Genomic DNA, 25,398 nt, shown 5'->3' on the forward strand with positions numbered 1-25,398 from the left:
CCAGGATGTGACCCACACCAGTCCACTAACACTCAGGATGTGACCCACACCAGTCCACTAACACCCAGGATGTGACCCACACCAGTCCACTAACACTCAGGATGTGACCCACACCAGTCCACTAACACTCAGGATGTGACCCACACCAGTCCACTAACACCCAGGATGTGACCCACACCAGTCCACTAACACTCAGGATGTGACCCACACCAGTCCACTAACACTCAGGATGTGACCCACACCAGTCCACTAACACTCAGGATGTGACCCACACCAGTCCACTAACACTCAGGATGTGACCCACACCAGTCCACTAACACTCAGGATGTGACCCACACCAGTCCACTAACACTCAGGATGTGACCCACACCAGTCCACTAACACCCAGGATGTGACCCACACCAGTCCACTAACACTCAGGATGTGACCCACACCAGTCCACTAACACCCAGGATGTGACCCACACCAGTCCACTAACACTCAGGATGTGACCCACACCAGTCCACTAACACCCAGGATGTGACCCACACCAGTCCACTAACACTCAGGATGTGACCCACACCAGTCCACTAACACCCAGGATGTGACCCACACCAGTCCACTAACACTCAGGATGTGACCCACACCAGTCCACTAACACCCAGGATGCGACCCACACCAGTCCACTAACACCCAGGATGTGACCCACACCAGTCCACTAACACTCAGGATGTGACCCACACCAGTCCACTAACAATCAGGATGTGACCCACACCAGTTCACTAACACTCAGGATGCGACCCACACCAGTCCACTAACACTCAGGATGCGACCCACACCAGTCCACTAACACCCAGGATGCGACCCACACCAGTCCACTAACACCCAGGATGCGACCCACACCAGTCCACTAACACCCAGGATGCGACCCACACCAGTCCACTAACACTCAGGATGCGACCCACACCAGTCCACTAACACTCAGGATGTGACCCACACCAGTCCACTAACACCCAGGATGCGACCCACACCAGTCCACTAACACCCAGGATGCGACCCACACCAGTCCACTAACACTCAGGATGTGACCCACACCAGTCCACTAACACTCAGGATGTGACCCACACCAGTCCACTAACACTCAGGATGTGACCCACACCAGTCCACTAACACTCAGGATGCGACCCACACCAGTCCACTAACACCCAGGATGTGACCCACACCAGTCCACTAACACTCAGGATGTGACCCACACCAGTCCACTAACACTCAGGATGTGACCCACACCAGTCCACTAACACTCAGGATGCGACCCACACCAGTCCACTAACACCCAGGATGCGACCCACACCAGTCCACTAACACCCAGGATGCGACCCACACCAGTCCACTAACACTCAGGATGTGACCCACACCAGTCCACTAACACCCAGGATGCGACCCACACCAGTCCACTAACACCCAGGATGCGACCCACACCAGTCCACTAACACCCAGGATGCGACCCACACCAGTCTACTAACACCCAGGATGTGACCCACACCAGTCCACTAACACCCAGGATGTGACCCACACCAGTCCACTAACACCCAGGATGCGACCCACACCAGTCCACTAACACCCAGGATGCGACCCACACCAGTCCACTAACACCCAGGATGTGACCCACACCAGTCCACTAACACCCAGGATGTGACCCACACCAGTCCACTAACAACCAGGATGTGACCCACACCAGTCCACTAACACCCAGGATGCGACCCACACCAGTCCACTAACACCCAGGATGCGACCCACACCAGTCCACTAACACTCAGGATGTGACCCACACCAGTCCACTAACACTCAGGATGTGACCCACACCAGTCCACTAACACTCAGGATGTGACCCACACCAGTCCACTAACACTCAGGATGCGACCCACACCAGTCCACTAACACCCAGGATGTGACCCACACCAGTCCACTAACACTCAGGATGCGATACACACCAGTCCACTAACACCCAGGATGCGACTCACACCAGTCCACTAACACCCAGGATGCGACCCACACCAGTCCACTAACACCCAGGATGTGACCCACACCAGTCCACTAACACCCAGGATGTGACCCACACCAGTCCACTAACACCCAGGATGTGACCCACACCAGTCCACTAACACCCAGGATGTGACCCACACCAGTCCACTAACACTCTGGATGCGACCCACACCAGTCCACTAACACCCAGGATGAGACCCACACCAGTCCACTAACACCCAGGATGCCACCCACACCAGTCCACTAACACCCAGGATGCGACCCACACCAGTCCACTAACACCCAGGATGCGACCCACACCAGTCCACTAAAACCCAGGTACCACGGACACACACCAGTCCACTAACACCCAGGTACCACCGACACACACCAGTCCACTAACACCCAGGATGTGACCCACATCAGTCCACTAACACTCAGGATGTGACCCACACCAGTCCACTAACACCCAGGTACCACGGACACACACCAGTCCACTAACACCCAGGATGCGACCCACACCAGTCCACTAACACCCAGGATAAGACCCACACCAGTCCACTAACACCCAGGTACCATGGACACACACCAGTCTACTAACACACAGGTACCACGGACGCACACCAGTACACTAACACCCTGGTACCACGGACACACACCAGTCCACTAACACCCAGGTACCACGGACACACACCAGTAAACTAACACCCAGGTACCACAGACACACACCAGTCCACTAACACCCTGGTACCACGGACACACACCAGTACACTAACACCCAGGTACCATGGACACACACCAGTACACTAACACCCAGGTACCACGGACAGACACCAGCCCACTAACACCCAGGTACCCCGGACACACACACCAGTCCACTAACACCCAGGTACAACGGACACACACCAGAACACTAACACTCAGGTACCACGGACACACACCAGTACACTAACACCTAGGTACCACGGACACACACCAGTCCACTAACACCCAGGTACCACGGACACACACCAGTCCACTAACACACACACGTGGGTCCGTGGGGTGAAGACGTGGGTAACGAGGCTCCGAGATCCTTAGCGTTGTATGGCGTGCAATAACAGTTAGCAGTAATCAGTGGTAGTGGAGCGTCAGTGAACAATACTACGAGTGATAATTAAAGTTATTAGTTAAAGAAAGTGAGAGGAAAGCTGAAATCATAATATTTCAAAGCGCAAACCGTTGGGGGTCGTAGGCGCTGTTGCCACATTGGTAGCGGTAGGCGTGATGAAGTGACGTCACGACAAGTTGTGTGCCATTATACATATAAAGTGAAGTGTATATAATGTGAAGTGTATACTATCATCAGAGAAGAGTGAAGCGGGATGTATGAGAATATATGGTTATAATCATCACGGGTGAAGGATCTCCAAAATAGGGATTTAAGGCCTACGTACGACGACATCGTCATCAGCAGCTGGCAACTGTCACCGCAAGTTTATTCGCCTATTTGTGGTTTGCATGTTGACGGCCCTGGCTGGCCTTGCATACTGTTTGATACTGGTCACTCACTCCTGCAAGCTATTACCAGAATTAGAATAGAAATAGCATAGACATAGAGAATATAGTGTTGACGAGTGTGAGAAGGTAGGTGGGACAAGCTTTTAAGGGCAACATTGTAAGATGGTGCTAGGGTCAGGTCCCAGGAGGGTTGTGTCAGGTCACAAGAAGTTGTGGCCAGTCATTACACCGCACAAGATTCTCTCTCACACACACACACACACTCACACACACACACACACACATGCACACACGCACACAGGCAGTGTTACTACCGGTAGTTATTAGCAGTAAGAATACTTAGGAAGCTAGGAAGTCCTCTCTCAATGTGAACAAGGAAAATGATAATAACCAGCAACAATTAATACATAAATCCAGAAAGGGCAATAAGTGGAGAGAGTAGATAATTGGGAAAGATAAATGAGACTAAATTTGTGCCTACACGACGGATCTTTCAACCACACAACCTACCCCCCCTAACCCTCCATCCCTCACACACAAGCACACACACACAAGGGTAGACACTCACACTCACACACACACACACACACACACACACACACACACACACACACACACACACACACACACACACACACACACACATACATACATACACACACACATACACACACATACACACACAAACATACATAAACACACACACACACACACACACACACACACACACACACACACACACACACACACACACACACACACTCGGACTCGACCCCCGCAACCTCAACTAGGTGAGTACACACATATACATACACACACACACACCACACACACACACCACAGACACACACCACATACACACACACCACACACACACACACCACACATACACACCCCACACACACACACCCCACACACACACACCACACACACACACCACACACACACCCACCACACATACCCTACACACACACACACACCACACACACACACCACACACACACACACCACACACACACCACACACACACACCACACACACACACCACACACACACACACGCACACACACACGCACATACACACACACACACACACACACCCACACACCCTCCACCACTTGACACAAACACTTGACACAAACACGTACCCCCCTCCCCTAACCACCTCTCCCCCATCCCTAAGCACCTCACCTTAGCCACCTACCCCTCCCCCAAACCACCTAACCCCTCCCCAAACCGTCTAACCCCCCCAACTACCTCCCTCCCTCCCTCCAATAACCATCCTCTCCCTCCCCCATAACCATCCATCCCCTCTCTCCCCCAAACCATCTAACCCCCTCCCCAACTATCTCTACCCCTCCAATAACCATTCACCCCCTCCCCCACAACCATCCATCCCCTCTCCTAACCATCTATTCCCCTCCCCCTAACCAGGATGAGGACAAGGGGCTCCAAGGACGAATCTGGGAGGGAGGAATGGGAGGTAGAGCTCAAAAATAGGGAGGAAGACTGGGGAAGGAGACTAGATGAGCTGGAAAGGAAGATGGAAGAGAGGTTAGCAGCAGAATGCAGAAGGTGGAAGCAACAGGCCACAGCAGCAGAAATCAAGATAGAGAGATTAGAAGAGGAGCTGAGACATCTGAAACAGCACAGAGACAAAGATATTACAGAAGTAGCATCGGCAATGGCTACATCAAACACAGACAACAGGTCTGAAGGAAGCATGGAAACTAAACTGTATGCAGAGGTCCTGTCAAACCCACATGGGGCCATAACAAAGACAGGGAGCACACTAGGACAGAATGAGAGGTTGGAAGACATTGAAGGAACTAGGACATGTGCAAGGACCTTACCAGATACCTGTGGGGGCCAGGAGCAGGTGAGCAGGAAGGATAAACCAAGAAGCATAGGGGCCATAACTAGGGAAGGGACTGAAGGAAGGAACACTCCACGGGAAGGAACTAAAACACATCAGAGGATGCAATGGGAGTCGCAGTGGGAGGTGGAAAGGGAAAGATCCGTGTTTGTCTATGGGCTAGACGAAGCTAAAGGGGAAACTTATGATGAAACAAAGCAGGAGGAGAAAAAAGCAATTGAAGATATCGTGAAGGTGATAGGCGAGGGGGACATGACCCAGGTGGCAAATTTTCGGAGAATTGGGTGGTTCACAAAGAAAAGGAATCGGCCTCTCAAAGTAATTTTCAAGGCAGAATCAACCCGAACCATGATCCTGCAGGAGAAAGCATGGCTGAGAGGCAAGCAGGAGTTCTGGAGTGTGTACCTCGATCGAGACAGAACACAGGACGAAAGGAAGACAATGAAAGAGAGAGTTCAAAAACGAAAGGAGAAATGGGAGGAAATGAAAAAGGAGAGCAGAATAACCCAGGATCAAATGGAAGGACAAGTGCACCCCCCAGAAACACCTGCAGAAGGACTCCAGCCACGACACCCCCAAGGCAACTGAACAATCCAAACCAACCATCACACACCGATCCCTCTGTTTCCACCCCCCACACCACAGTTACAGTATTAGAACAGAAGCTGAAGGTTTGGTACACAAATGCAGATGGATTAACGAATAAACATGAGGAATGGCAAGAAAGAATCAATGAGAAGTCCCCAGACATCATAGCAGTTACAGAAACAAAACTCATGGAGACAATAACAGATGCAATCTTCCCACCAGGATACCAGATCATGAGGAAAGATAGAAGGGGCAGGGGGGGAGGTGGGGAGGTGGGGTTGCTCTGCTCATAAAAAACAGATGGAAATTCGATAAAATGGAAGGAATAGATGAGACGGGAGTAAGAGACAACATAGCAGGTACACTTCAGTCTGGGGAACACAAAGTGGTCATTGCAGTGATGTATAATCCACCACAGAACTGCAGGAGGCCAAGAGAGGAATATGAAGAGAGCAACAGAGCAATGGTGGACACACTTGCTGAGGTGGCAAGAAGAGCTCACTCCAGCAGAGCAAAGTTGCTGGTTATGGGGGATTTCAACCACAGGGAGATTGACTGGGAAAACCTGGAGCCACATGGGGGTCCCGAAACATGGAGAGCCAGGATGTTGGACGTGGTGCTGGAAAACCTCATGCACCAACATGTTAAGGACACTACCAGAGTGAGAGGGGAGGATGACCCAGCAAGATTGGACCTTGTGTTCACCCTGGGCAGCTCAGATATTGAGAACATCAAGTATGTGAGTCCCCTAGGAGCTAGCGACCACGTGGTTCTGTGCTTTGAATACATAGTAGAGCTGCATGTGGAGAGAATAACAGGAGTTGAATGGGAAAAGCCTGACTATAAAAGAGGGGACTACATAGGGTTGAAGAACTTCCTGCGGGAGGTCCAGTGGGACAGAGAACTGGCAGGAAATCCAGTAAATGAAATGAGGGAATATGTAACAACAAAATGCAAGGAGGCAGTGGAAAGGTTTATTCCCAAGGGCAACAGTAACAACGGGAAGACCAGAACGAGCCCCTGGTTTACCCGACGGTGTAAGGAGGCAAAAACAAAGTGCAATAGAGAATGGAAAAAGTACAGAAGGCAGAGAACACACGAAAATAGGGAGATCAGTCGCAGAGCCAGGAATGAGTATGCACAGGTAAGGAGGGAGGCCCAGCGACAGTACGAAAATGACATAGCATCGAGAATCAAGACTGACCCGAAACTGTTGTATGGCCATATCAGGAGGAAGACAACAGTCAAAGACCAGGTGATCAGATTAAGGACAGAAGGTGGAGAACTCACAAGAAATGATCAGGAGGTATGTGAGGAGCTGAACAGGAGATTTAAGGAAGTTTTTACAGTAGAGAAAGGAAGGGCTGTGGGAAGACAGCAGAGAAAGGAAGGGCTGTGGGAAGACAGCAGAGAAGGGAACATCAAGAGGGAATATACCAACAAGTGTTGGATGACATACGAACAACTGAGGAGGAGGTGAAGAAGCTCTTAATGACCTCGACACCTCAAAGGCCATGGGACCGGACAACATCTCCCCATGGGTCCTTAGAGAAGGAGCAGAGATGCTGTGCGTGCCTCTAACCACAATCTTCAACACATCCCTTGAAACTGGGCGACTACCTGAGAAATGGAAGACAGCTAATGAAGTCCCCATATTTAAGAAAGGAAACAGAAACGAGGCACTAAACTACAGACCTGTGTCTCTGACATGTATTGTGTGCAAAGTCATGGAGAAGATTATCAGGAGGAGAGTGGTCGAACACTTGGAAAGGAACAAGATTATAAATGAAAACCAGCATGGGTTCATGGAAGGCAAATCTTGTATCAGAAACCTCCTGGAGTTTTATGACAAGGTAACAGAAGTAAGACACGAGAGAGAGGGGTGGGTAGATTGCGTTTTCCTAGACTGCAGGAAGGCCTTTGACACAGTTCCCCACAAGAGATTAGTGCAGAAGCTGGAGGATCAGGCACACGTAAAAGGGAGGGCACTGCAATGGAAAAGGGAATACCTGACAGGGAGGCAGCAACGAGTCATGGTACGTGAAGAGGTATCACAGTGGGCGCCTGTTACGAGCGGGGTCCCACAGGGGTCAGTTCTAGGACCAGTGCTATTTTTGATATATGTGAACGACATGATGGAAGGAATAGACTCTGAAGTGTCCCTGTTCGCAGATGACGTGAAGTTGATGAGAAGAATTAAATCGGACGAGGATGAGGCAGGACTGCAAAGAGACCTGGACAGGCTGGACATGTGGTCCAGCAACTGGCTTCTCGAATTCAATCCAGCCAAATGCAAAGTCATGAAGATTGGGGAGGGGCCAAAGAAGACCGCAGACAGAGTATAGGCTAGGTGGACAAAGACTACAGACCTCACTCAGGGAGAAAGACCTTGGGGTGACCATAACACCGAGCACATCACCGGAGGCACACATCAACCAAATAACCGCTGCAGCATACGGGCGCCTGGCAAACCTGAGAATAGCGTTCCGATACCTTAATAAGGAATCGTTCAAGACACTGTACACTGTGTATGTTAGGCCCATACTGGAGTATGCAGCACCAGTCTGGAACCCACACCTGGTCAAGCACGTCAAGAAGTTAGAGAAAGTACAAAGGTTTGCAACAAGGCTAGTCCCAGAGCTCAAGGGAATGTCGTACGAGGAAAGGTTAAGGGAAATCGGACTGACGACACTGGAGGACAGAAGGGTCAGGGGAGACATGATAACGACATACAAGATACTGCGGGGAATAGACAAGGTGGACAGAGATAGGATGTTCCAGAGAGGGGACACAGGGACAAGGGGTCACAACTGGAAGCTGAAGACTCAGACGAGTCACAGGGACGTTAGGAAGTATTTCTTCAGTCATAGAGTTGTCAGCAAGTGGAATAACCTAGCAAGTGAAGTAGTGGAGGCAGGAACCACACATAGTTTTAAAAAGAGGTATGACAAAGCTCGGGAAGCAGAGAGAGAGAGGATCCAGTAGCGATCAGTGAAGAGGCGGGGCCAGGAGCTGAGTCTCGACCCCTGCAACCACAATTAGGTGAGTACAATTAGGTGAGTACTCAGGTACCACGGACACACACCAGTCCACTAACACTCAGGTACTACGCACACACACCAATACACTAACACCCAGGTACCACGGACACACACCAGTACACTAACACCCAGGTACCACGGACGCACACCAGTACACTAACACTCAGGTACCACGGACACACACCAGTACACTAACACTCAGGTACACTAACACTCAGGTACCAAGGACACACACCAGTACACTAACACTCACTTACCACGGACACACACCAGTCCACTAACACCCAGGTACCACGGACACACACCAGTCCACTAACACCCACGTACCACGGACACACACCAGTACAATAACACCCAGGTACAACGGACACACACCAGTCCACTAACACCCAGGTACCACGGACACACACCAGTCCACTAACACCCAGGTACCACGGACACACACCAGTACACTAACACCCATGTACCACGGACACACACCAGTCCACTAACACTCAGGTACCACGGACACACACCAGTCCACTAACACTCAGGTACCACGGACACACACCAGTACACTAACACCCAGGTACCACGGACACACACCAGTCCACTAACACCCAGGTAACACAGACACACCAGTCCACTAACACTCAGGTACCACGGACACACACCAGTCCACTAACACTCAGGTACCACGGACACACACAAGTCCACTAACACTCAGGTACCACGGACACACACCAGTACACTAACACCCAGGTACCACGGACACACATCAGTACACTAACACCCAGGTACCATTGACACACACCAGTCCACTAACACTCAGGTACCACGGACACATACCAGTCCACTAACACTCAGGTACCACGGACACACACCAGTACACTAACACCCAGGTACCACGGACACACACCAGTCCACTAACACCCAGGTACCACTGACACACACCAGTACACTAACACCCGGGTACCACGGACACACACCAGTCCACTAACACCCAGGTACCACGGACACACACCAGTACACTAACACTCAGGTACCACGGACACACACCAGTACACTAACACCCAGGTACCACGGACACACACCAGTACACTAACACTCAGGTATCACGGACACACACCAGTGCACTAACTCCCAGGTACCACGGACACCCACCAGTACACTAACACCCAGGTACCACGGACACACACCAGTAAACTAACACCTAGGTACCACGGACACACAGCAGTACACTAACCCCCAGGTACCACGGACACACACCAGTACACTAACACCCACGTACCACGGACACACACCAATACACTAACACCCAGGTACCACGGACACACACCATTACACTAACCCCCAGGTACCAGGGACACACACCAGTACACTAACACCCACGTACCACGGACACACACCAGTACACTAACACCCACGTACCACGGACACACACCAGTACACTAACACCCACGTACCACGGACACACACCAATACACTAACACCCAGGTACCACGGACACACAACAGTACACTAACCCCCAGGTACCACGAACACACACCAGTACACTAACACCCACGTACCACGGACACACACCAATACACTAACACCCAGGTACCACGGACACACAACAGTACACTAACACCCACGTACCACGGACAACTGGTGTAAGGAAACACGTCTTTTATATTAAATCACTTAGTGTCCTTGTGGAATATGTATGAAATATTTTTAATAAGAACTTAGATATTATTATTATTATTATTATTATTATTATTATTATTATTATTATTATTATTATTATTATTATTATTATTATAAAAAGTGTGAGCTTAGTTGCACTGCATATACACTATCTGCAGATGTATATACACGGTATATATTTATTTATATATATATATATATATATATATATATATATATATATATATATATATATATATATATATATATATATATATATATATATATATATATATATATATATATATATATATATATATATATATATATATATATATATATATATATATATATATATATATATATATATATATATATATATGTATATATACAATAAGATCACAGTAAACAGATGATTTCAGAATATGCAAAACAACCACTCTGAAAGAATAGAGAAATTCCAAGCGCTTTCGTGACTACTCACATTATCAAGGAACTATGAAAGTAAAGCATCCAAGGAAGCTATATAAGGGGTCTGGCCAGCACCTCACTATCAGATCCCACAACGGTTAAACACCTGACGCGCGCTGACCCAACTTGGATAGGTCCTTTGCACAACTCACCCCACAAACTATTCTACCCAAGAAAATTTAAAAATTATTTGTCCAGTGTATTATTAAATTCTTCCCAAATTCTATTAATTATAAATGGATCTAATTTATATAAACCAAAGGAAATATTCATATTATTGCCAAAACTGTTTTTTATGAAACAAGATTCAATTATATTCCTGTCGACCATGGACTTGCTTGATACTACTTTCTCAACTTTTTGAAAATCAATTGGATGGTTAAAATCTCTTACATGAATAAACAGAGCATTGGAATCTTGTCCAGTTCTAATGCTATATTTATGTTGTTTTAATCTTAGTTCGAGATTTCTACCAGTTTGACCGTAATAAACTTTATCGCAAATTTTACGAGGAATCTTATAGACACATCCATCAGCATTTTGGGGGGAATTCTTTATCAAAAGCTTTTTTACTGTATCAAGATTTTTGAATACAACTTTAATATTAAAAGTCTTAAGAAGAGAAGGCATATCAACCAAGTTTTCATGGTAAGGGAGAACCAACATATTTTTAGTTGAATAAGGCTGGTTGTCCCTTTTTTGGATTGTAAAAAGTATTTCTAGCAACTTTAAAAGATTTATCAATTACATTTCTTGGGTATTTTAAATCATTACCTATTTCATAAATTTTGGATATTTCCTCATCTATGAACTCAGGACTACAAATTCGTAAAGCTCTCAAAAACATTGATGAGAAAACAGACAGTTTGACTCTATCTTGATGCGAGGAATAATAGTGGACATAGGAACAGTTATTTGTAGGTTTTCTGTAAATTTTAAATTTGAATTCATTATTACCCTTAATAATTAAAACATCTAGAAAAGGCAATGAGTTATTTTCTTCAAACTCAACAGTAAAGTTTATAGAATGGGCTAAGCTATTTAATTTTCCAAGAAATGGTGTATATCTACATTTTTGGGCATAAGACACAAAATATCATCAACATATCTGAACCATTTAGCTCTATTAGGGAGGATTGTGTTAAGCAACCTTGTTTCAAAAAATTCCATGTATAGGTTACTAAGAACAGGTGAAAGAGGATTTCCCATTGCCATACCAAACTTCTGAGTGTAAAACTTATCATTAAATACAAATTTTGCATCAACAATGTAAAGTTTAATAAGTTTAATGATAGTAGGAACTGGCAATGGTAAATCATGGTTAACGAGTTCTTCAGATAAGAAACTTAATAAATCATCAACAGGAACTTTCGTAAACAAGGAAGTAACATCAAAACTAACCATGTTAAAATCATTTAAGTCAGTCAAGGAGCTTAATTTATCAACAAAGTCTATGTTGTTTTTAACATTAAAGTTAGAAATTTTGCCAACAATACGGCTCAAAATATCAACAAGCCATTTGAATAATTTATATGAAACTGACCCTATGGAGCTAATAATTGGTCTGACTGGATTCCCTGGTTTGTGTGTTTTTATTAGTCCATACATGAAAGGCAAAGATGAATTAGTCAAACAATTTACTTCCACTAATCCATCTTTGCCTTACATGTATGGACTAATAAAAACACACAAACCAGGGAATCCAGTCAGACCAATTATTAGCTCCATAGAGTCAGTTTCATATAAATTATCCAAATGGCTTGTTGATATTTTGAGCCCTATTGTTGGCAAAATTTCTAACTTTAATGTTAAAAACAACATAGACTTGGTTGATAAATTAAGCTCCTTGACTGACTTAAATGATTTTAACATGGTTAGTTTTGATGTTACTTCCTTGTTTACGAAAGTTCCTGTTGATGATTTATTAAGTTTCTTATCTGAAGAACTCGTTAACTATGATTTACCATTGCCAGTTCCTACTATCATTAAACTTATTAAACTTTGCATTGTTGATGCAAAATTTGTATTTAATGATAAGTTTTACACTCAGAAGTTTGGTATGGCAATGGGAAATCCTCTTTCACCTGTTCTTAGTAACCTATACATGGAATTTTTTGAAACAAGGTTGCTTAACACAATCCTCCCTAATAGAGCTAAATGGTTCAGATATGTTGATGATATTTTGTGTCTTATGCCCAAAAATGTAGATATACACCATTTCTTGGAAAATTAAATAGCTTAGCCCATTCTATAAACTTTACTGTTGAGTTTGAAGAAAATAACTCATTGCCTTTTCTAGATGTTTTAATTATTAAGGGTAATAATGAATTCAAATTTAAAATTTACAGAAAACCTACAAATAACTGTTCCTATGTCCACTATTATTCCTCGCATCAAGATAGAGTCAAACTGTCTGTTTTCTCATCAATATTTTTGAGAGCTTTACGAATTTGTAGTCCTGAGTTCATAGATGAGGAAATATCCAAAATTTATGAAATAGGTAATGATTTAAAATACCCAAGAAATGTAATACATAAATCTTTTAATGTTGCTAGAAATACTTTTTACAATCCAAAAAGGGACAACCAACCTTATTCAACTAAAAATATGTTGATTCTCCCTTACCATGAAAACTTGGTTGATATGCCTTCTCTTCTTAAGACTTTTAATATTAAAGTTGTATTCAAAAATCTTGATACAGTAAAAAAAACTTTTGATAAAGACTTCCCCCCAAAATGCTGATGGATGTGTCTATAAGATTCCTTGTAAAATTTGCGATAAAGTTTATTACGGTCAAACTGGTAAAAATCTCAAACTAAGATTAAAACAACATAAATATAGCATTAGAACTGGACAAGATTCCAATGCTCTATTTATTCACCTGGAGTTTACCTGGAGAGAGTTCCGGGGGTCAACGTCCCCGCGGCCCGGTCTGTGACCAGGCCTCCTGGTGGATCAGAGCCTGATCAACCAGGCTGTTGCTGCTGGCTGCACGCAAACCAACGTACGAGCCACAGCCCGGCTGATCAGGAACTGACTTCAGGTGCTTGTCCAGTGCCAGCTTGAAGACTGCCAGGGGTCTGTTGGTAATCCCCCTTATGTGTGCTGGGAGGCAGTTGAACAGTCTCGGGCCCCTGACACTTATTGTATGGTCTCTTAACGTGCTAGTGACACCCCTGCTTTTCACTGGGGGATGGTGCATCGTCTGCCAAGTCTTTTGCTTTCGTAGTGAGTGATTTTCGTGTGCAAGTTCGGTACTAGTCCCTCTAGGATTTTCCAGGTGTATATAATCATGCATCTCTCCCTCCTGCGTTCCAGGGAATACAGGTTTAGGAACCTCAAGCGCTCACAATAATTGAGGTGTTTTATCTCCGTTATGCGCGCCGTGAAAGTTCTCTGTACATTTTCTAGGTCGGCAATTTCACCTGCCCTGAAAGGTGCTGTTAGTGTGCAGCAATATTCCAGCCTAGATAGAACAAGTGACCTGAAGAGTGTCATCATGGGCTTGCCCTCCCTAGTTTTGAAGGTTCTCATTATCCATCCTGTCATTTTTTTAGCAGATGCGATTGATACAATGTTATGGTCCTTGAAGGTGAGATCCTCCGACATGATCACTCCCAGGTCTTTGACGTTGGTGTTTCGCTCTATTTTGTGGCCAGAATTTGTTTTGTACTCTGATGAAGATTTACTTTCCTCATGTTTACCATATCTGAGTAATTGAAATTTCTCATCGTTGAACTTCATATTGTTTTCTGCAGCCCACTGAAAGATTTGGTTGATGTCCGCCTGGAGCTTTACAGTGTCTGCAATGGAAGACACTGTCATGCAGATTCGGGTGTCATCTGCAAAGGAACACACGGTGCTGTGGCTGACATCCTTGTCTATGTCGGATACGAGGATGAGGAACAAGATGGGAGCGAGTACTGTGCCTTGTGGAACAGAGCTTTTCACCGTAGCTGCCTCGGACTTTACTCTGTTGACGACTACTCTCTGTGTTCTGTTAGTGAGGAAATTATAGATCCATCGACCGACTTTTCCTGTTATTCCTTTAGCACGCATTTTGTGCGCTATTACGCCATGGTCACACTTGTCGAAGGCTTTTGCAAAGTCTGTATATATTACATCTGCATTCTTTTTGTCTTCTAGTGCATTTAGGACCTTGTCGTAGTGATACAATAGTTGAGACAGACAGGAGCGACCTGTTCTAAACCCATGTTGCCCTGGGTTGTGTAACTGTTGGGTTTCTAGATGGGTGGTGATCTTGCTTCTTAGGACCCTTTCAAAGATTTTTATGATATGGGATGTTAGTGCTATTGGTCTGTAGTTCTTTGCTGTTGCTTTACTGCCCCCTTTGTGGAGTGGGGCTATGTCTGTTGTTTTTAGTAACTGTGGGACGACCCCCGTGTCCATGCTCCCTCTCCAAAGAATGGAAAAGGCTCGTGATAGGGGCTTCTTGCAGTTCTTGATGAACACAGAGTTCCATGAGTCTGGCCCTGGGGCAGAGTGCATGGGCATGTCATTTATCGCCTGTTCGAAGTCATTTGGCGTCAGGATAACATCGGATAGGCTTGTGTTAATCAAATTTTGTGGCTCTCTCATAAAAAATTCATTTTGATCTTCGACTCTCAGTCTGGTTAGCGGCTTGCTAAAAACTGAGTCATATTGGGACTTGAGTAGCTCACTCATTTCCTTGCTGTCATCTGTGTAGGACCCATCTTGTTTAAGTAGGGGCCCAATACTGGATTTTAACCATCCAATTGATTTTCACTAAGTTGAGAAAGTAGTATCAAGCAAGTCCATGGTCGACAGGAATATAATTGAATCTTGTTTCATAAAAAGCAGTTTTGACAATAATATGAATATTTCCTTTGGTTTATATAAATTAGATCCATTTATAATTAATAGAATTTGGGAAGAATTTAATAATACACTGGACAATTAATAATTTTTAAATTTTCTTGGGTAGAATAGTTTGTGGGTGAGTTATGCAAAGGACCTATCCAAGTTGGGTCGGCGCGCGTCAGGTGTTTAACCGTTGTGGGATCTGATAGTGAGGTGCTGGCCAGACCCCTTATATAGCTTCCTTGGATGCTTTACTTTCATAGTTCCTTGATAATGTGAGTAGTCACGAAAGCGCTTGGAATTTCTCTATTCTTTCAGAGTGGTTGTTTTGCATATGTATATATACATATATATATATATATATATATATATATATATATATATATATATATATATATATATATATATATATATATATATATATATATATATATATATATATATATATATATATATATATATATATAGATAGATAGATAGATAGATAGATAGATAGATAGATATATATGTGTGTGTGTGTGCGTACTCACCTATTTGTGGTTGCAAGGGTCGAGTCTTAGCTCCTGGCCCCGCCTCTTCACCGGTTGCTACTGGGTCCTCTCTCTCCCCGCTCCATAAGCTTTATCAAACCTCTTCTTAATTAATTAAGACTGTGTATGGTTCCTGCCTCCACTACGTCATTTTCTAGGCTATTCCACTGCCTTACAACTCTATGACTGAAGAAATACTTCCTAATATGTCTCTGACTCATTTGTGTCTTCAACTTCCAGTTGTGGCCTCTTGTTTCTGTGTCCCCTCCCTGGAACATCCTGTCTTTGTCCACCTTGTCTATTCCACGCAGTATTTTATATGTCGTTTTCATGTCTCCCCTGACCCTCCTGTCCTCCAGTGTCGTCAGGCCGATTTCCCTTAATCTTTCTTCATAGGACATTCCCCTTAGCTCTGGAACTAACCTTGTCGCAAACCTTTGTACTTTCTTTATTTTCTTAACGTGCTTTATCAAGTGCGGGTTCCAAACAGGTGCTGCATACTCCAGTATGGGCCTGACATACACGGTGTACAGTGTCTTGAACGATTCCTTACTAAGGTATCGGAATGCTGTTCTCAGGTTTGCCAGGCGCCCATATGCTGCAGCAGTTATCTGATTGATGTGTGCTTCCGGAGACATGCTCGGTGTTATACTCACCCCAAGATCTTTCTCCTTGAGTGAGGTTTGCAGTCTTTGACCACCTAGCCTATACTCTGTCTGTGGTCTTCTGTGCCCTTCCCCTATCTTCATGACTTTGCATTTGGCAGGATTAAATTCGAGAAGCCATTTGCTGGACCAGGTGTCCAGTCTGTCCAGGACTCTTTGAAGTCCTGCCAGGTCCTCATCTGATTTCATTCTCCTCATTAACTTCACATCATCTGCAAACAGGGACACTTCTGAGTCTAACCCTTCCATCATGTCGTTCACATATATCAAAAATAGCACTGGTCCTAGGACCGACCCCTGTGGGACCCCGCTCGTCACAGGTGCCCACTGTGATACATCATTACGTACCATGACTCGTTGTTGCCTCCCTGTCAGGTATTCTCTGATCCATTGCAGTGCCCTTCCTGATATATGCGCCTGATGCTCTAGCTTCTGCACTAATCTCTTGTGAGGAACTGTGTCAAAGGCCTTCTTGCAGTCCAAGAAGATGCAATCAACCCACCCCTGTGTGTGCGTGTGTGGATATAATGAAGATATTACCAAAAAAATTATAACATTTAATGCAATGATGTTTAATATAATGATGACTAGTCTACCCCAGTATCCTGAGATTGTTTGGTCTACCCCAGCATCTTGAGATTGTTTGGTCTACCTCAGAATCCTGAGGCTGTTTGGTCTTCCCCATTGTGGCATACAAAGAGTACGTAACCTTTATTCGGCGCATGTACACACCCTCATTTACAGCGAACCAGAAGACTGAGGGTTGACGATGGGGCCCCGTCGTTCAACTAGTAACCAGGTTCCAGCCAATAAGAAGATGGTTTTGGCAATCGAAGAGGTTATGTGGGTACCACTCTCATGTCTGCCCTTGTCATTCCCATTCTAGAGCTGGTTGAAGCACGGTCTGCTCTCTAGTGGCTTCTATTCTGCCTTGCTTACCGTGGAGTGCACTAATACCTATTGCTGTACATAGTGTATATAGTGTACACACTTCTGTTCTAAATTGGTGAAGGATAATATAAGTCAAAAGTTTTCTGCTGAGTTTATTTTACTCCCTTTACACCCAGGATAACAGGCCATTTGGACTCCTGGGTTGTAATACCCAGCATCCTGAGAATAATGACACAATACATTAATGCTTCACACGGGATGGGAAAATTCTAGTTAGGAAAACAAATGTAGGTCAACTGTACACAATCACGAACGAGAATGATCTATCACGATTTCTCAGGGATACTAATCTTACAGAGAATAACTAAGCAAAGTCCAACTTAAAAGCCTACGTAGTGTAGTGTATGTTTTGCTCCATTATTGTTCAAATTTCATTGTACAATCTCTTAGTAATTAAATAATCAACTACCTCATTATGTGATTTTACTAGTAAGCATAAGTTACCTTATGTAATTTTTTTATTTACTATTGTTTGCTTAAATATTAGCTGAATTGATACTTTCTCTGTCCATATTACTACCTCATACTTCTTTAAATACTATTAATTGATATTACTTACTAAAATTAATAATTAAATACCATTTTTACTATCAGTATAATTTACTCTTAACATTTTTGACATCATTTAATTACCATTACTTGTCTAATTACCATAACCAGTTTTAATACCACATTTACTATCTTAGACTACTCTTAAATACCTTGTACTGTCAAATAACTTCTAGTATAACTACCAGTCCAATATTGAATCCAAATAACTCTTCTTAAAATTTAATACTTAAAATAAACATTACTTTTTCACTTTTTTTTTCTTTTTTTTTTGCTAATTAATCTTTTTTGTAATCATTATTACTTACTAAATTTTTTTTTAAACACCATATTTACTACCAGTCAATTTTATTTTTGTACATTAATCATTATTTTATACTTTTTCTTAACCTTTTGTTGCCAAACTTTCAAGTTTGTATATTCAACTCCAACCTTAATATTATCCTTTGTACCTGTGTACCTGTGTACCTGTGTACCTTTGTACCTGTGTACCTGTGTACCTTTGTACCTGTGTACCTTTGTACCTGTGTACCTTTGTACCTGTGTACCTGTGTACCTTTGTACCTGTGTACCTTTGTACCTGTGTACCTTTGTACCTGTGTACCTTTGTACCTGTGTACCTGTGTACCTTTGTACCTGTGTACCTTTGTACCTGTGTACATTTGTACCTGTGTACCTTTGTACCTGTGTACCTGTGTACCTGTGTACCTGTGTACCTTTGTACCTGTGTACCTTTGTACCTGTGTACCTTTGTACCTGTGTACCTTTGTACCTGTGTACCTGTGTACCTGTGTACCTGTGTACCTTTGTACCTGTGTACCTTTGTACCTGTGTATATTTGTACCTGTGTACCTTTGTACCTGTGTACCTATGTACCTGTGTATCTTTGTACCTGTGTACCTTTGTACCTGTGTACCTTTGTACCTGTGTACCTTTGTACCTGTGTACCTGTGTACATGTGTACCTTTGTACCTGCGTACCTTTGTACCTGTGTACATGTGTACCTTTGTACCTGTGTACCTTTGTACCTCTGTACCTGTGTGCCTGTGTACCTGTGTACCTGTCGACCTGTGTACCTGTGTACCTGTGTACCTCTGTACCTCTGTACCTGTGTACCTGTCGACCTGTCGACCTGTGTACCTCTGTACCTGTGTACCTCTGTACCTGTGTACCTGTGTACCTGTCGACCTGTCGACCTGTCGACCTGTCGACCTGTGTACCTGTGTACCTCTGTACCTCTGTACCTGTGTACCTCTGTACCTGTGTACCTGTATACCTCTGTACATGTGTACCTGTCGACCTGTGTACCTGTGTACCTGTGTACATGTGTACCTGTGTACCTCTGTACCTGTGTACCTGTGTACCTGTGTACCTCTGTACCTCTGTATCTCTGTACCTGTGTACCTCTGTACCTGTGTACCTGTGTACCTGTGTACCTGTCTACCATCTTACTATCATATTATAACCAAGACATTGCCATTGTTATTTTTTACTTATTATTCTTTTGGTACTTTAATTTGTGAATTTTATTTTGTCAGTTTAAATCTAGTTATACTCTTGTTCTTGTTAACAACCTATACCAGACCCTAGTGCAATTGTTCTTGTTAACAACCTATATCAGACCCTAGTGCAATTGTTCTTGTTAACAACCTATATCAGACCCTAGTGCAATTGTTCTTGTTAACAACCTATATCAGACCCTAGTGCAATTGTTCTTGTTAACAACCTATATCAGACCCTAGTGAAATTGTTCTTGTTAACAACCTATATCAGACCCTAGTGCAATTGTTCTTGTTAACAACCTATATCAGACCCTAGTGCAATTGTTCTTGTTAACAACCTATATCAGACCCTAGTGAAATTGTTCTTGTTAACAACCTATACCAGACCCTAGTGTAATTGTTCTTGTTAACAACCTATACCAGACCCTAGTGCAATTGTTCTTGTTAACAACCTATATCAGACCCTAGTGCAATTGTTCTTGTTAACAACCTATATCAGACCCTAGTGCAATTGTTCTTGTTAACAACCTATACCAGACCCTAGTGCAATTGTTCTTGTTAACAACCTATATCAGACCCTAGTGCAATTGTTCTTGTTAACAGCCTATATCAGACCCTAGTGCAATTGTTCTTGTTAACAACCTATACCAGACCCTAGTGCAATTGTTCTTGTTAACAACCTATACCAGACCCTAGTGCAATTGTTCTTGTTAACAACCTATATCAGACCCTAGTGCAATTGTTCTTGTTAACAACCTATATCAGACCCTAGTGCAATTGCAAGTACCATTTTAATTTGTATTTTTATATTGTAAGTTTATACCTAGTTGTACTTAAGCTCATTCTAGCTCAATACATAGACAACACTAAATTCATTATGTTAGACCTTAGTGCAATTACAAGAGTGAGTCTGGTGCCATTTATAATTTTTTTTTTATAGTATTAGTTTATACCTAGTTGTACTTTTGCTCAATCTAGCACAACACATAGACAATATCAACTTCATTATGTTTATTAGTGACTATACTCTATATGACCAAAGTGCTTTAGCTATATACTTGTCTAAACTTCCCACCACTTCAGATATCAGCATTAGAACTCACCACATAATACAGGATATAAATAACCACAATTTAAACCTAAAAGATGAATGATCACGTTCACCCTGATCTAAACCTCCATAATCTAACACACAATCAAAACTTATTGGAAAGTAACTGCCTTTATTACACAGCATCACAAGCCAGCACTATCCTGAACACTGCTCAAAGTCTATCAGTTCTTAACTACAACATTAGATCCTTAAGCAAACACTATGATGACCTCCTGGCACTCCTTGAGTCACTAAAGACACCTTTCTCCTGCACTATTCTTACTGAGACCTGGCTTAAGTAGGACACAATAGATATCTACCCTCTACCAGGATACACAGCAATCCACAACTGCAGACCAAACCAAGTTGGGGGTGGTACTGCAATGTATTACTCTAACCAACTATCTTGTATTAGCACCACTTGCTTTAGTGATGAATATGGGGAATACATTTTTGCTAATTTTACTGTAAAAAACCTTAAGATGCTTATAACAATCGGTGCCATTTACCGGATACCACACACAAACATCCCAAACTTCAGTGAGAATCTAAAGGCACTAATAACAAACAGACAAATGAACAAGCACCACCTTCTCTTAGCTGGAGACTTCAACATCAACCTTGGCCTACCAGATGATCAGACTGTAACTGATTTCATCAACAATATGAACAACACACTTTTCATACCAACAATAACTAAACCAGCTGTATAGCCCTTGTGACTTAGCGCTTCTTTTTGATTATAATAATAATAATAATAATAATAATAATAATAATAATAATAATAATAATAATAATAATAATAATAATAATAATAATAATAATAATAATAATTAAACCAACCAGGCTGACTGAGACAAGTGCAACCATAATAGACCACATATGGACCAATATACTAGCCCCCCCTTAAATCAGGGATAATCACAGACAGCACTATTTACCACTACCTAACCTTCCTCTTAACAAACATTAGTAAGCCATCACTCGAATACAACAAAGTTTCATTTAGACTCCATGACGAGGCCTCAGTAAGGAATTTCACAGCAGACCTCTGGAAAATCCTAGAGGGACTAGTACCGAACTTGCACACGAAAATCACTCACTACGAAAGCAAAAGACTTGGCAGACGATGCACCATCCCCCCAATGAAAAGCAGGGGTGTCACTAGCACGTTAAGAGACCATACAATAAGTGTCAGGGGCCCGAGACTGTTCAACTGCCTCCCAGCATACATAAGGGGGATTACCAACAGACCCCTGGCAGTCTTCAAGCTGGCACTGGACAATCACCTAAAGTCAGTTCCTGATCAGCCGGGCTGTGGCTCGTACGTTGGTTTGCGTGCAGCCAGCAGCAACAGCCTGGTTGATCAGGGGCTGATCCACCAGGAGGCCTGGTCACAGACCGGGCCGCGGGGGCGTTGACCCCCGAAACTCTCTCCAGGTAAACTCCAGGTAAACTGTTGACTGGCCTACAGAATTCTCCAATGCCAATGGTACTGACGATTGGACAGACATTTTTCTTAACAAAATACTTAGACTATACAACCAACATTGTCCTATATAAACGAAACAGATCACGGATAAACGGCTTGGTTGCCCATGGCTAACCAACAGCATTCTGAAATCCATTGATAAGAAACACCAATATGAAAAGCAATATAGACAGGGCTTAATACACAAAGATATTCTTAAACACTATTCATTAGTTCTCACCAAAGTAATTAAGAAAGCCAAACAACTGTACTACTCCAGCAGATTCACTGACACAAGAGGAGATATAAAAAAGACCTGGAAAACACTTTCCCAGATTCTGGGGACCCACAAACTGAAAAAAATAAAACAAGAATATTGTCCTAACTAAACCTAATGAAACACCACTGCATCCCACTGACACAGCTAACAAGATAAACGACTTCTTCTCAAACATAGGATCTAATCTCGCCAGTAAAATCCCATGTACCAATGCCCGTGCTGGGGACTACCTAGATAGGAATTTCCCAAATTCCTTCTATCTTGTACCAACTGAGCCCACAGAAATCACCGCGATCTGGTGGCCTGGTGGTTAACGCTCTCGCTTCACACGACGAGGGCCTGGGTTCGATTCCCAGCCAGAGTAGAAACATTGGAAGTGTTTCTTTCCACCTGTTGTCTATGTTCCCCATCAGTAAAATGGGTACCTGGGTGTTAGTCGACTGGTGTGGGTCGCATCCTGGGACACTGACCTAAGGAGGCCTGGTCACAGACCGGGCCGCGGGGGCGTTGACCCCCGGAACTCTCTCCAGATAAACTCCAGATAAACTCCAGTCACTTAAAAATAACTCGGGGAATCTGTCTCACGTCCCACCATTATTGTACAAGCGAGCGGCCCATGTCCTTTCGCATGCTATTACATTACTTTTTAACAAGTCACTAGAAACTAGCACCTTCCCGAAGCTACTCAAGACAGCAAGGGTTACACCAATACATAAAGGTGGTGACCCTACAGATGTAAACAACTATAGGCCAATATCAAACTTACCATTGCTATCCAAAATCTTCGAGAAACTCGTGCACAGGAGACTATATTCTTTTATAATGTCACAAAACATACTCAACCCCTGCCAATTTGGATTCAGGAAAAATAAAAAAAACTAATGATGCAATTATAAAAATGCTAGATCTGCTTTACACAGCATTGGAAAATAAGGAATATCTGCTAGGAATTTTTATTGACCTAAGAAAAGCGTGTAAAGTAAAAGGACACAAGTGCAACTAATGTGTCCTTTTACTTTACATATTGTCGGTAATTCTACCAACTTTATTACTAAGAAAAGCGTTTGACACAGTTGACCACGGCATCCTACTCCACAAACTTGACCATTATGGTATAAGAGGCCATGCGCTTGTATATTATATTTCAAATCCTACCTTTCTAATAGGTATCAGTATGTCACCATTAAAGACACAGCCTCATCAATACAGCCACTTGATACTGGAGTGTCCTTGGACCCCTGCTCTTCCTCATTTACATCAATGATCTTCCAAACGTATCCCAACACCTGAGACCCATTCTCTTTGCTGACGACACGACTTATGTCATCTCCCACCCTAATCTTGCCACCTTCAATACCATTGTTAACGAGGAACTGCTCAAAATATCGACTTGGATGACAGCCAATAAACTTACACTTAACACTGACAAAACCTTCTATATTATGTTTGGTAGCAGAGCAGGTGTTGCGCAACTTAACATTAAGATCGACAACACTCTAATTGCCAGACATAATGTGGGCAAATTCCTTGGCCTATACCTCGACAACAACCTAAATTTCAGCACCCATATCCAACACATAACAAAAAAAGTATCCAAAATGGTGGGGATCCTCTCCAAGATACGAAACTACGTGCTGCAAACTGCCCTTCTTACACTATATCATTCACTTATATATCCATACCTCACCTATGCTATTTGTGCTTGGGGATCAACTGCAGCAACACACCTAAAGCCAATAATAACCCAACAAAAAGCCGCAGTGAGAATAATCACTAAATCCCATCCCTGGCAACACACCCCCCCACTCTTCATAGATCTAAACTTACTCCCTGTTCAGAACATCCACACTTACTACTGTGCAATCTATATCTACAGGACCTTAAATTCCATTATTAACCTTGACCTAAAACGCTTTCTTGATAGTTGTGACAGGATCCACAGGCATAACACCAGACACAAACATCTCTATGACATTCCCCGTGTCCAACTAAACCTTTACAAAAATTCAATGCATTTCAAATGACCTAAAATCTGGAACACCCTACCTGAAAACTCTCGAACTGCAGACACACTCATCACTTTCAAAACTAATGGAAATATAAAAGACCCCAATGGAAATAAGTCACTCTGTCTGATTCTTTTGGGTTATCCTAGGTTCTCTACACATGTGCTGCTATGTATGATAATTCTATGTAACTGTATTTGTGTATACCTGAATAAACTTACTTACTTACAGTTAGAAAACATCTTATCTCCCTGATACACCCCGACAACTAACTACATGATAACCACCTGGTGGTTCACAATTACACTCACCCATTGACTATAAACACAGAAATACTAATCTTAATCTTAAAATAATGAATCCTAACTAGTCATAAGTTTGC

General features: G+C 43.4%; 1 protein-coding gene across 3 annotated transcripts in view; it reads right to left on the reverse strand.

Moving 5' to 3' along the window:
- Positions 1-25,398, reverse strand: part of LOC128684301 (prestin) — a 149,867-nt gene that overhangs the window by 122,550 nt on the left and 1,919 nt on the right. The gene's annotated exons all lie outside the window — the stretch shown is intronic.

This window comes from Cherax quadricarinatus, chromosome 2 (genome assembly GCF_038502225.1).
Source record: "Cherax quadricarinatus isolate ZL_2023a chromosome 2, ASM3850222v1, whole genome shotgun sequence".
Lineage (NCBI taxonomy): Eukaryota > Metazoa > Arthropoda > Malacostraca > Decapoda > Parastacidae > Cherax > Cherax quadricarinatus.